Below are 13,951 nucleotides of genomic sequence, written 5' to 3'. Positions count from 1 at the left end.
TCTCTCTCTCCAGGTGGCTCCATGTGCATGCACAACTCCAAATGCATACCATGGCTCTGTATAGATTTTATTCTCTTTCCTCCTGCCATTTCTAAGCCAAAAGGAAAGAGAATCAGTGCAATTATTTTGGTCTTCTGTGCAGAGGTGCCTGTTGGTAGGGGTCCAGATTCTATTACCTCTCTGCAGGTAGTGACTGCATATCCAGCACGTCGCTTTCCACTGGCAATGTGGTTACTCCCATCAGTGAACCAGGTCTCTGCACCATGCAAAGGAGTGTCCTTCAAGTCCGGGCATCTGGAGTAAGTAGCTTCAATGGTCTCCAGGCAATCATGGTGTGCTGCTTCTCCTTGATCCCACTGAGAAAAGAAGCTGGGTTCACAAGGTTAGTGACTACAGAGTCCTTTTCCCAGCACTGACCTCATACCCCAGGTAGATTATTTTCTGTTTCACTGCCTCTGCCTTTTTCTTTTTTTTTTTCTTTGATACTCTGTGTCCTTGGAGCCCTAGGAAATCCAAAAGGCTCATGGTCCAGGCCACACATGCTTCCCTTGTCTGAGTGGATATCAAGAGATTATCCACGTACTGTAATAGCCTTCCTTCTTCTTGTGGAGCTTCCTGGGGCTCTAGGTCTTTTGTAAGTTGTTCTCCAAACAGAGCAGGGGAATTTTGAAGCCTTGAAGGCCTTGAGGCCTTCACAATCTATGTGAGCTGGGTTTTGCACCTGCTTTTAGGGTTTTCTCATTTGAATGCAAAAATTTTCTGGTTGGCTTTATGAATAGGGTGGCAAAAGAAGGCCTCTTTCAGATCTAAAACAGTAAACAAGGGTAGCTCAGGTGCCAAACATGTTAGTAGGGTGTATGGGTTTGCCACAAGTTGTACTGCCTGACCCTAGCCTGTTGTTTTCCTTAACTTGTACAGAAGGTGCATTCTCTGCCCTCCCTGCCATGTTAGAAGCCCATACCCCAGGAAACATTGGATCCATTATTTTCTTGTAAATTTCATCCTTATTTTCAATTTCAGTTTCACTAATTGTTAAAATTAAGCTCAATATATCTCCATATTCTTGATCCTTTACCTCTAAAATAATCTGTCCATCTTTAAATGTGATCTTTGCTTCCAGCTGCTCCAACAAGTCCCTACTCAACAGGGCCTTTGGAGAGTTGGGCATATACAAAAAACTATGACTATTTTGATGGTTTGCAAAATATGATTTTTCAGATTGGCCAGTTGCCCCCTTACCATAACATCTGTTACAGGCATCAAGGCTTTATTTAACACTGAGTTTGCTGCCCCTGTGTCTACTAAAAATTCCATTTTCTTAGCTCCCATCTTTCTACCCCATCCCAGCCTTTTGCCTTAATTCAAAGTCTTGGGGTATAAAATAAGCTGAACGCACTCAGCTTTAATTATTTCTGCTGGGTTTCTTAAATTACTTGAAACTCTCTTTTCTAATAATTCAACATCCTTGTTCTTCTTTGCTTCTCGTGACCAGTTGCCATTAAATTCTTTAGAGCTCTCTGAGTAGCCTTGGTTTCCTTAGAATAACATAAATTATAAAGTGCCTGTCTTGGTCTCTTCCACCTAAACTCTGCTTTACAAAATCTCATTCTTTCCCAGTTCTCTTCCCCCACAATCTAATTCAAGCATTGTTTCTACTGACACTCACTTTGCTGCCTTGCAAAAAGCTGTGCCTGTTACAGCAAAAACTCTGATATGCCCACAAACACAAACACAGACACAGACACACACACACACCCTGCATCTCAAATTCACGAGAGTCAGGGCTTAGGTTGCTGTGGGAAGGGAATTCCTGGAATTCCTTTAATTTGTTTTATCACAGTTAAACATAAATCACCATACTGCAGTTTTTCCACGTAAAATGCTACACTTGTTTCAAACAAAATCCTAAAATCTCCACAAACACAAGCCTACAATACCGAGAATCAAATTACCACAATGTGGGGGAGGAACCACACAAACTCACTGGGAAAGGGGTATCTCTTAAGAGTGCCCACTTTCCTTGACACAACCCAACATACAACACTTCATCATCTACCCACATCAGGTTATCAGCCTCTTCTGGTCCTCACACACTCTGGACACAATCAAAATAACAGCACACAGTAAAATTCCAGGGACCAAGTCCAAACTGCGGGGGCAGAAGAATCCCCTGAGTTCATCTAGCCACGGTTAAAACGTGCACAATCTACACAAATCACACATCACCACCTTTAAACACAATAAATGACTAAATGTCCTCACCCACATTTCTCCACTTGTTCCACTACTCCACGGGGTGTTCCTGCCCTCACAGACTGTCCCAGCTGGCGCTCCGAGCCTCACCTGGCTGCTTCAGACATGGGTAGAACTGCCCCCGCACGCCGTGGGAACACTCACTCACTCACTCACTCACTCGGTCTGTTTGATACACCACGCACTCACACGATTATAAACATGCCAACATTAACCACACAATGCATTAGCCATACAATGTCTGGACACCACAAGCACACAAAGTTTGGGTTCACTCGGCTCACCCCAGAGTCGCTAGCGGCCGCTCCATTGAACAATGGACCCGTTCCCAGTCGCGCTATGAACCGGGAACCTCTGCCACTGACCGTGCTCTTGGTCGATGGCTGCCTGCAAGCACAGGGATGAGGCTGTGCACTCAGACGTCTCTGAATGACTTATCAGCAGCCCTATCTCCCCCAGGCTCTTTGATAGACATACTGTGTATCTGCAAAGCAGCAGGTCGTTGTCTGTATCCGCAGGAGGCAAGCCGAGATGGAGCAGAGCTCCTCCAGGAAAATCCCAGGGAGCGCCCAGTAGTCCGTCCTCCCTTCCACCCCTGCAGGGACAGACAATCGCCTGGCTGGCTCGCCAAAATGATTAGTGGAAAAAAAAGAGAAACTCCACAACTTTGTAAAAAGTTGTAAAGCCGGTATGTTTAGCACTGGACGCATGTGGGAATCGTTGTTCCCCCTAAAGGACACGCACACCCCTGGGAATTTCCCCTTGCTTATACATATGCATATAGTCTCATTCATATTCATTTTACAGATTTCACATTACAAGCTGCAATTAGTTTTTATCAGTCCTTGCCTTTTGCGCAGAGAGCTCTCTGGTCAGCCTCAGCCTTTGGCCCTGACAAAGGGGCCTCCGCTTATCTTGAGAGTTTGAATTCCTTCTCTTGGTCGAGGCCATTCTGTGAGCACAAGATTTTTTCTTTGATTTTTTTCCTCTCTTGTGAGAACAGGGAGTCTTAAGCACAGATAAACAAGTTACAGGCTCAGAACAGCACTTTTCACCTAAATCCAAAAATGCATTTCTATCCTGTTAAATTTCTACTTTGTCTCACCCATCCAAGGAAATATGTGCTCTGACTCCATGATTTTAAAGGCTGAACAGATGCTTTATTCTATACTATATTATACTACATTACACTATTGCTATACTAAATCTATACAAAATTACATACTAAAGAAAAACCTCTGACCCTTTCCAGACAGTCACGACCCAGCTTTGACCTAACTGGTCAATCAGTCCAAACAACCATCACCACAGTCCAATTAACAAATCACTCTCAGTAAACAATCTCAATAACACATTCCACATGTGCCAAACAACAGGTGCAGCAAGTGAGATAAGAATTGTTTTCTTCCTTTCTGAGCTTTCTCAGTCTTTCCACAGCTTCCCAGGAAAAATCCTGGGAGAGAGAATTATGTCTCTATTCAAAGAAATGTGAATACCACAGGGATTTGTCCTCCCTGGTCTCCATCTGCAGCTCAGTGCCTGGAAAGGAGAAAAGAAAGGAGAAAAGAAAAGGAGAGGAAGGAATGAGGAAGGAAGGACAGAAAGAGAAGAGGAAGGAGCTGTGGACAAGGAGAGGATGGGATTTGCCTCTGTCTTAGAGGGAAGGGGAAGGGATCCCACCAATTCATCCCTGGCAGGACAGTGTCAGCTAAAATAAACAGGGCAGGAGACTTTTTCTCCTTTTAATGCCTGTATTAAAAGTGATTAGCTCAGGATTGGGAAGCTCGACAGGTCTGCAGTCTCCGTTGTCTCTCCCAAGGTGACTCGTAGGAGGATATTTGCAGCTTTGTCCACCAGGGACAGAGCCGGTGGTCCAGTCCTCGTTGGAGCTTTTTTTGGGCGTGACCCAGATGTTGACTTTCCCAGCTTCGCTCCCTTCGGGACCCGGTCCGAGAGGATCCCCACACCCAGGGTGAGGGGCAACAAAGGCCCCCAGCGTCCCCGCAGGTCCAGCACTCTGCTCCTCATGTTCAGACATCACTCCAATTTCTCAACTCTATATTGGCTCGTTGTTTTGGGGGTCTTTTCAGTAAGTTTGGAGTAGTAGCTTCTCATGGCATGCTGGTCCTGAAGTTATTTAGCATGTCCCCTCTCCCACATTTAGTCCTTTCTCCTCACTGTCTGGGGAGGTCCCCGCCCTTCACTGTCTCCTGAGAAGAGCCATTAACTTAGTCTTGGGCCAGGGCCATTACTGATACAAAAAAGAACCATTAACGACAACGACTTGTAATTATCATAACAAACAGGTAGCGCTTCAGCAGCAAGAGTGATCTGACTAGTTTTTGTAACCTTTTTCTCATCAAAAAAAATTGGCGGATTTTTGTTTATATCATCAGCAGTGGGATTGTCCTGCAGCCAGGGGCAATGCTGGGCTGAGACATGGAGCAGAGGAGAGGGGCAAAGGGGCAGTGACTTCCTCCTCGCCTGCCTCTGTGTCCCAGGCCATTTTCCTTTTCCTTGCAGCCTCCTCCAGCTTCATCCAGACAAAGTTTGGGATTGACAAATCCTGGCTTGGGGGAAAAACAGTGGGTGAGCCCTTGGTCCTGCTGCCCAAGTACAGCTCCAGAAGTAACTGCCCTGTTCACAGTCGGATGGGCCCAGACCCTGCTCATCTCCAGCTTCCCCCACCCCTCCAGGCTGCCGGGATCCCTCAGCTCTGGGATTGGCCTTTGCTGCTCTCCCCACTCTGATGCCAATCTCTCCCCCCCCGAAACTGGTACCACCTCCCCAGCCAGTACAGACAGTTTGCCACCGGAACCCTCCACAAGTCTCCAAAGCAGCATCTGTGTCTCACCCTTGGGGACCTGCAAGGTCCAAACATCCCCTACCCCGCAAACAAATCCTCCCAGAGGCCCCCCCAGTGGATTTGGGGTCAGTTTCCCTTCCCCGCTCACCTGTGGGATCTGGGGGATCGATGCTGCCAGGGCCAGGGGAGCTGGAGACTCAGCGGGCAGGTGGGAAAAGAGTGATTCTGCTGGGGCTCCTCCTCTTCCTCCTCCTGTTCCTGCTCCTCCTTTTCCCCATCCTCCTCCTCCTCTCCCTCCTCTTCCTATTGCTCCCCCTTCCACATCCACTCCAGATCCCACCTCTCCCCCATGGCTGCAGCATCACCAGCATTTGGGTGGAGGGAACCCCCCATGAACCCCCCAGGGATGGGCAGGGGGCTTGGAGACCCACCCAGTGCGGATCCATTCCCCCCCTGAGCCCCAGGGAATCACTCCAGGAATCGAATGATGGGGACACAATGGAATCCCCATGGAACTGCTCTTTCTCTGTTCCATCCCCACCGTTCCCTTCCCTCACTCATCATTCCCCCAACCCAAAGACCCCTCCCAACTCAGTTTGGGGGTGCCATCCCTCTCGCGCTTTGAATCCTCTTTTCCTCTGCTCTTCCATCCCTTCTCTATTGTGCCCCCAGCCCCAGCCCTCACCCCTGTGTTTGGTTTTGGGGGATGCAGGCCGCTCCTGCTCTGTCTGGAAGGTCACATCTCCCCTTTCCCTCAATTCTGGCAGCTCCTGGCTGCTTTTTCCTGGGAGGAATCCCTCAGTTTTGGGACTTTTGAGGTGTAGCTTAAAAGTGCGACAGCTCTCTCTGGCTTTCCCCTCCCTGTTGTGGCCTCTCAGCTGCCCCTGACACCCTGGGGGTGCTGGGATTTAGCTCCTGGGGACAAGGATGTTCATCCCCTTCCAGGAGCCCAATGCCTGGCTGGGGCTCCAGGTCAGGGGTCCTTGAGCAGCTGCCCCAGAACCTCCCCCAGGGTCTCCCAGCACAGCTGGAGCTGCTCAGCCTGGGGTCCCCAGAGGCCTCAGCAAGACCCAAGTCCCTCCCAGGAACCCTCAACTCCCTCCAACCCTGCATCCCCCACATCCTCTGCAAGTTCCCCCCATGGCACCGGCCATGGCCATGTCCCCACATGTCACTGCCCATGTCCCACCATGTCCTCACCCATGGCTCTCTCCCTGTTTCCATCCCTGTCATTGTCCCCCACATCTCCATCCATGCCTGTGTCCCCCCATGTCCCCCACAAATGGCCCCATCCCTGTTAATATCCATGCGTCCCCAAGTCTCTCTCCATGTGTCCATGTGTCCTACCATGACCACATCCAAGTCTTAGTTCAATGTCTGTTTTTACCTCAATATTGGATATTTTAAAGGGATAAATAGAAATTAAAACAAAATCAAGGCCAAAAGAAAAAGATTTCCTTGTCCATACCAGCTGAGGATCCACTGCTTAGGTGCAAGGGAAGAACCTTTTTTGGTGGGGTTTCTACCCCACTGTCTCCAAAATCTTGGTCTTTTCCCCAGTTTTTCACCATTTGGCTACAGAAGACACCCTTGGGAAATAGGAAATCAAAACTGTGGAATCCCTGAAGTTGGAAAAGACATTGTCCTGGTTCAGGGCAAATTTGGGAGAGAACCCACAAAGGGGTTCCTTTAAGACAGCAGATTCAATTGGCCCTTCCCCCACAGGTTCAGGAAAAATAAAATACCTCCTTGGAGAAAAGCGGAAAAAACTGTTTATTAAACAATAAAACCTAAATAATATTAAACAATAAAACCTCTTGCCGCTCTAAAAGAGACACAAACTCACAAAGTCCCTCCATGGTCTGTAGGCTCAGCTCACTCAGTCTCTTATCAATCCCTCCGATGCTGGAAATGTCACAGGCCAGGCCCAGCCCGGTGGGCCACAGGTGTGAGCTGCCCGTGCTCTTCTGGTGTTCAGGCCAGAGCAGGTTTAAACAGGTCCAAAGAAAGGGGAAAAACCCCACAGTGCAGAGAACTTGTTTGGTTCAGCTAGCTAAAACTAACTAAAAGGAAAGGAGAGCTCTGTCCTGCTGTCTGCCCATCCGCAGACAACACAGTGCAGGAACACGAATGTGGAGGAGTGAGTGCGGTTTCCGAAAACAAACTCCGTGCTTCTTCTCTCCCCCTTCACTCTCAGGACAAGTCTTGAAGGTGCAAAACTTATTATTCAGCATAAACAGAACAGACTGGGGATACAAGCACCAAACAGTAACCCAGAATGTACCTCCAAGACCATTCAATACTCCTTGATGTCACAGGAAGATAGAATTGAATGCATAAGATTTTATGGGGTTGAAAGTCGACAGATCTGCTCTCCCCATGGAATTCCCATTATAGGTCTGCATCCTGATGGATGTTCCTGCTGCTGGGCTTATCTAGGTACCCTCAGGGAACCAGGAAGATGTGGAGCCCCCCAGACAGATGCCTTCCAACTTGGATCATCAGGACCACAGATCACCAGGGCTCTGCCCAACAGGGGTCACTGGGGATCATCCAACGTGGATCCTCTCATGGGGGATGGAGCTGGAGCAGCACACAAAGCTCTTCCCACACTCAGGGCACTCACAGGGCTTCCCTTAGTGGCGCCTTCGTTGATGTTTTGTCAAGATTGAGCTCGATGAGAATCTCATCCCACACTCCCCACACTCGTAGGGCCTCTCCCCCGTGTGGATGCGCCGGTGCAGGGTGAGGTGGGAGTTTAGCTTGAAGCCTTTCCCACAGTCGAGGCAGCGGAAGGGCCTCTCCTCCCTGTGACTCCGCTCATGTATGAGGAGATCGGAGCTCCTGTGAAACCTCTTCCCACACTGGGGACACTTGTAGGGCTTCTCCCCAGAGTGAACACGCTGGTGGTGTTTTCTCAGGTCAGTGTGCCACCCATAGCTCTTCCCACATTCCAAGCAGGTGTAGGGCCGTTCGCCCGTGTGGATCACCTGGTGCCGAATCAGGGCCCAGCTTTCTCTGAAGCTCCTCCCACATTCCCCACACTTGTAGGGCTTTTCCCCAGAGTGGATCTTCTGGTGTTCCGTCAGCTTGCATTTCATGCTGAAGTTCTTCCCACACTCCCCACACTCATAGGGCTTTTCCCCAGTGTGGATCCTCTCATGTCTCCTCAGGCCAAAGCTGTATCTAAAGCTCTTCCCACATTCCACACACTCATAGGGCTTTCCTCCTGTGTGGATCCTCTGGTGTCGCATAAGGTGGTCCTTCTGGCTGAAGCTCATCCCACATTCCCCACACTCATAAGGCCGGTCCCCGCTGTGGATCATCTGGTGTTGCATCAGGTGGCCCCTCTGCCTGAAGCTCTTCCCACATTCCCCACATTCAAAGGGCTTTTCCCCAGTGTGGATCCTCTGGTGTTGGATCAGGACAGAGTTGTGGCTGAAGCTCTTCCCACACTCCTCACACTCAAAGGGCCTCTCCCCAGTGTGGATCCTCTGGTGCTGCCTCAGGCTGGAGCTCCAGCTGAAACGCTTCCCACACTCCTCACACTCGTAGGGCTGTTCCCCAGTGTGGATCACCTGGTGCTGGATCAGGTCTAAGCTCCGACTAAAACCCTTCCCACATTCCAAGCACTTGTGGGGCTTCTCTCTGCCATGGGGGTTCTCCACCAGCTCTGAGCTCTGGCTGGATCTCTGGCTGCCTTCCCGGCTCAGGGGGGCTCTTTCCTCCCCGCAGCTCCCTGGGCTGGGTTTGCTGCCCCTCCTCGTGCGGAATCTCCAGGGCTTTTCCTCCTGCTCCATTCACACACGTCTTAGGAATGAAAAATCCTGGTTTGGGGAAAAGAACAAAATGAGAGTGCCTTGGACTGGGAGCTCCTCCTTGCCCAAGTTCATCTCATTAAGTCATTGGGCATCTTGTGTCTCTAAGAACCTCCAAAACACCAAGATTCAGCACAAAAGTCCTCCAAACATCAAGACACAGATCAAAAACTTCCCAAACATCAAGATTCAGCAAAAGCCCCCTCCAAAATATAAAGATTCAGCCCCCACAAAAAAACAAAGCACCAACAATTAGCCCAATAAAGCTCAGAAACACCAAGATTCACCCCCGGGAAAATCGTGGATCCCAATTCCCGGTCATCTGCTGCATGGTAGGGGGTAAATGCTACTGGGGCTGGCAGGGAAGTTGCAGATACAGGGAGAAGTGGAACCTTGTGGTGCCTCCTGTTTCTGCTCCTCCTCCACATCCAGTGTCCTTGCTCTTTCTCCCACTCCTCTTCCTCCTTCTCCTGCACAATCCCACCTTCTCCTCCCTCATGCATCATTTGACCCTTTTGTTTGAAGTAATTTATTATAATGAACAATAGTTTCTGAGAAATAAAAGAATTAAAAGACACTCAAAAGTATATCAAGCGAATTGCAGAAGTTAATGAATAACCTAAAATACACTATCAGGAAGAACTTTGATCAGATATTTAGATAAGGTAATCTAAAATACACCCACAGAAGAAATTTTGGAATTAGAATATTTGAAGAAACAAAAGTGGAAGCCAATAAGTTAAAGTGACCTGCCAAGCCGTTAGAATCAAGCCAAGTACAACAGTAACTTCAGCTAAGCCATGGAAAAACATGCCAAGGATAACAGGAAGAAGTCCAAATTAGGAAAAGCTTAAAATTTAACTAAGGAAGACCAGGAATTCCCGGAAGACTCCGCCTGCCTATGAATATGCATGTAATAAATGATGTAATCCTTGTTTAAAATTGTATAAAAACCTGCTTTTGCTGTACATAACTTAGAAATCCATTTTGTGATTTCTCCGACGCATCGCAATAAAATACCTCCTGCTTATCTGACTTAGGCTGAGTCTCTTAAGCAGTTATTCTCACCTTTTGGGGCAAAATTCGGCATCATGGTCCTCAATTCTGCTTCTCCTTCCCTTCTCCTCCTGTCCCAGGCCCAGCACCCACTGCTGGCTCCCTCTTTCCCCCAAACCCACAGCATCCCACGGCAGGGGCAGGGATGGAGCTGGGGCAGGTCGGGCTGGGGCAGCGCTGGGCTCTCGACCGCTCCCGCCCGCACTCGGTCCCCACTGCAGCCGCTCCCGCCGGGACAGTGCGGGGGGGCCCGGCCTTGGCGCTGCCCCACTCCCACCTCCCCAAATTCCCCTCGCATTTGGACAACAGGGCATGGATGGTGTTGGTGTGCTGCAAAGGGATTGGGTGAAGGGGAGTGTGCAGCAATATGGTTAAGGCAAAAAGCTGCAGCAGGAATCTATGTGGGAAGGAAAAGGATGATAGAAAAGCGGAGGAAGAGAAAAATACTGAGGATTGGGATGTTTATCAGCAGGGCCTTAGCCTCAAAACTTGTCAGCTGATTCAGATCTTTTGTATCCCCGGTTTCCAGGCCAGGAAAACAAGGAGGTCAGGGTTTCAGGGGGTTTCTCAGTGGGGGGCAGCGGCAGCACCGGGCGCAGAGCTGCGGCACCGGGAGCACGGGCTGGGGGCCTGTGGGGAGCTGCGGGGCCGGCCCGGGGCTGTGGGGCAGCCGGGGCTCAGCGCCGGGCGCTGCCAGACCCCACCAGCCCCGGGCAGGGCCGGCAGTGGCCCCCGGCCCCCAGGAGGCTGCGGGACGCCCCGGCCGCTGCCCGGCCCCGTGGAGCTGCCGGCCCTGCCCGCCAGGGGCGCCTCTGGACACTGCGGCAGGACAGGGAGCAGCTCTGGGATACGGGCTGGGGAGGGCACCCTGAGCACAGGGAGGAGGAGCAAGGAACACATGGGTGTTGCAGTGTCTTGTAAACTTCTTTCCCCAGGTGTGCCAATACTTCTCTTCCCCCGTCTTCCCTCGCCCTCTGCTGGGTTGTCAATCAGGTTTAACATTCCAGCAAGGCGTCGTGTGGTTGGTCAAGTTCAAAGGATGCCCCTCAGGCCCGGGGGTCATTGGCCTGTCTGGGTGTCATCCCCCCCTGACACCCTGCCCCTCTCACCTGGTTGGTGGCTCACCTGTACCTCCCCTCCCCCTGTCCCTGAGCTTAAAAAGGTGATCAGACCATGCGGCCGGGATTCTGTTGGAGCAGTTGCTCACGTTCAGACCTCTGTAACCATGGAATAAACCTCTGGACATTAAACCCTCTAGCAGAATCCTCCTTTTTCTCTTCACCATCGCCTGAAGCTATTCTTCCTGAGGTAAACGAGGTTCTAACAAGCCTGGACTTGTTCAGTGCTCAGCTGCAACTGCTAGCAAGCCAAAGTATCTCTGGGGTGATACACCGCAGTTGCTGCCTTTGGCCCAGCAGCGAGGGTCAGACTGGCCCAGGCACAATCCAACTGGTAATATTGGGAGCCTTTTTTTCCAATACATGGGAAATGTGGATTGTACATTTTAGCAAGGAGATTATCTTTTAAGGATTTTATTAGGGTTACTGGAGATACAAATGATTTTGCAGAAAGCTCAGCAGCTGTCAGAGGATGAGCACCCAGAGGCACTGAGGGGGCTGCAGAAGGGGCAGAAGAAGGCCCTGCAGCACTTGGGCACAAAGGCACAGCAGGTGAGTGCAAGAAGGGAGCAGCAAAAGGCCAAGCTGAAGGCAAAGGCCAGGGCACAGCTCCTACAGCCCCTGAGGGATCAACCCCAGGGCCCAAGGGGGCCCCAGCACCCAGGGCACGGCTCGGCCACAAGCACCTGGCAGAGGCATTGCCCTCCTCGGCAGGGGAGAGCCCACCCAAACAGCCCCTGGCAAGGAACCAGGGCTCCAGCTGCAGGGCACAAGGACACTGCAAGCACAGACAGCAGCACCCTCAGGACCAGCAAGTCCACCCCTTGATGGACATGGATTGGCAGGGCTGTCACAGCTCCCATCACACCAGGGACCCTCCATAATGGAGCCCTTCACAACATTCAGGGTGGGTCTGCATTGAGAGAAGGCATTTCCTGATGGACACAGGGGCCTCTCAATCCACTCTGAATCTTAGACCGAAGGGGGGAAAATGCTAAAAATATGTTTGATTAGTGAGGAGATAAGTGGGAAAGATGTATGGTTTTATTCAAAATCATTGTTAGTATATCTAGGAGATGGGTTTGTAATGCATGAATTTTTACTTGCTCCTAATTGTTATCACGATTCACTGGGAAGGGATTTGATTGATAAACTCGTAACACAAATTAATATTATAAAAAGGGATACAGAGGCCGGTCCTGTTGTACCTCTGTGTCAAATGTCTGGCCAGGCCTATGCTGAAGTGAACCCAGAAGTGTTGGGAGCCCCAGGAAAATAGGGAAAATTAGATATGGAGTCTCTCCAAAGCACCCTGGAGCAATCAGGACAAGTGGTGTCTAAGAGCAACACCCTGTTCCAGGGGAGGGAAGGAAGGGGAATCAGACTTAGCGCAGGTCACTGCCCCATGCTCAGCTCAACCCGCGCAGCTGTTGGTGCTTGTGAGAGCATGGCACTGAAATGCCCTGAGCAGGAAGGCTTCAACATCTTCTGCTGACACCATGGCACCTAACAGGGGGGCAAAAGCAATTCTCACTGCTTCAGCAACCATTGGAGCAGATATCAAGGCACATTCTCCCACAGGAAGCTGGGCTGGCACTGAGCCTGCCCTGGCACTTTGCTGCTGCCAACACCCAGCCAGGACATCGGCTCCTGCCTAAGGAGTGCAAAGCAGCACCACTGGTGGCCAAGGGGCCCATGCCAAGTGTCCCTGAGGCCAGAAACAGCTGTCAGCACAGCTCAACACGGGGGGACCCCTCAGCCTGGCCTCAAGGGCTCTGGAGCCCCGGAGATTTGCACTTCCCGCCCGCAGCAGGAGGATGGGAGGCCGCCCCTGAGCCTGCCCTGAAGGCAACGCAGCAGCAGCCAGGGCTCCACAGCGGGCCAAGCCCCTGCGCCTGCCCACAGATCCTCGCCTGGAATCCTCTGCAATCCTGGCCACCCTCCTCTGCCAGCTCCAGCCACTGGGGCCAAGCCTTGCTGCCACTGCTGCAGCTTCAGCGCTGGCTGGGCCTGCACTGCCACAGCTGCTGGGGAACACCACGGCACAATTCCACTCTGGGGCTCACTGACACCCACACTCTGGGCTACCTGCCACTGCACTGCTGCAAAATGTACCCATTCTGGTTCTTTTAAATCTTATTTCTCTGCTCAGGCTTGGTTTGTCTTTGCCTTTGGGAAAGGAATTCTAAAGGTTTTTTTTAAGGGGTGTTACACCACTCAATGGAGATGAGCTCAACATCCCAACAGACTGGGAATAGCCCAAAAGACACCCACAGAGATAACGACCAGCAACAAAACATCAACATTGCCCAGCAGCAAACAGCAACCAACAGCTACCCCAGACACTGCCCCTGGCAGAGCTGGAGACACCTGGGCTGGAAAAGGCTGAGAAGGAAATCCAGGAGTGTGGAGAACGAATTCACATCAGAGGGGAAGAAATCCGGGTCCAACAGGAAACCAAATACTAAAGACTTACACAACTTGGAAGGAATGAACATTAAAGGAGGGGATTTAGATTGGTTCAGACTACATAAAGTTTAGGAAAAACTCACATGGCATGGAATGATTTTCTCTGCACAGCTGGGCTATTTGTTGAAGAAATTATTTCTGTTGCAGATCCTAGCCAGAATCAAGTAATGCCTTGACTCTCTAACACTAAAGAGATTCTTGGAGAGTTTTTGTTTTCCCAGCAGTTTCAATGACAAAATTACAACATGAGAAAAATTTTTCATAATATTCCCACTTTATATTGTCAGGTAGATTCGGGACAGAAGTGTGAGAATCAAGTTTTGGTCTGCGTTTTTCCATGTTCGCCTTTATGTTGCATTTTGCAAAATTGAAGAGCTTTAACCATAATACTTTTAACTCAGAAATAGTTATATATTTTTTCTACAAAAAGC

At 50.3% G+C, this 13,951-nt stretch overlaps 1 protein-coding gene and 2 pseudogenes across 3 annotated transcripts in view; 1 reads left to right on the top strand and 2 right to left on the bottom strand.

Annotated features, from left to right (window-relative positions):
- LOC132085617 (zinc finger protein 850-like) overlaps positions 1–13,951 on the top strand; it is a 316,878-nt pseudogene that overhangs the window by 37,274 nt on the left and 265,653 nt on the right.
- Positions 1–13,951, bottom strand: part of LOC132085611 (class I histocompatibility antigen, F10 alpha chain-like) — a 777,359-nt gene that overhangs the window by 652,006 nt on the left and 111,402 nt on the right. The gene's annotated exons all lie outside the window — the stretch shown is intronic.
- On the bottom strand, positions 7,561–8,859 carry LOC132085505 (zinc finger protein 501-like; annotated as a pseudogene).

This window comes from Ammospiza nelsoni, chromosome 31, assembly GCF_027579445.1.
Source record: "Ammospiza nelsoni isolate bAmmNel1 chromosome 31, bAmmNel1.pri, whole genome shotgun sequence".
Lineage (NCBI taxonomy): Eukaryota > Metazoa > Chordata > Aves > Passeriformes > Passerellidae > Ammospiza > Ammospiza nelsoni.
This window is presented reverse-complemented; position numbering and strand designations above follow the sequence as displayed.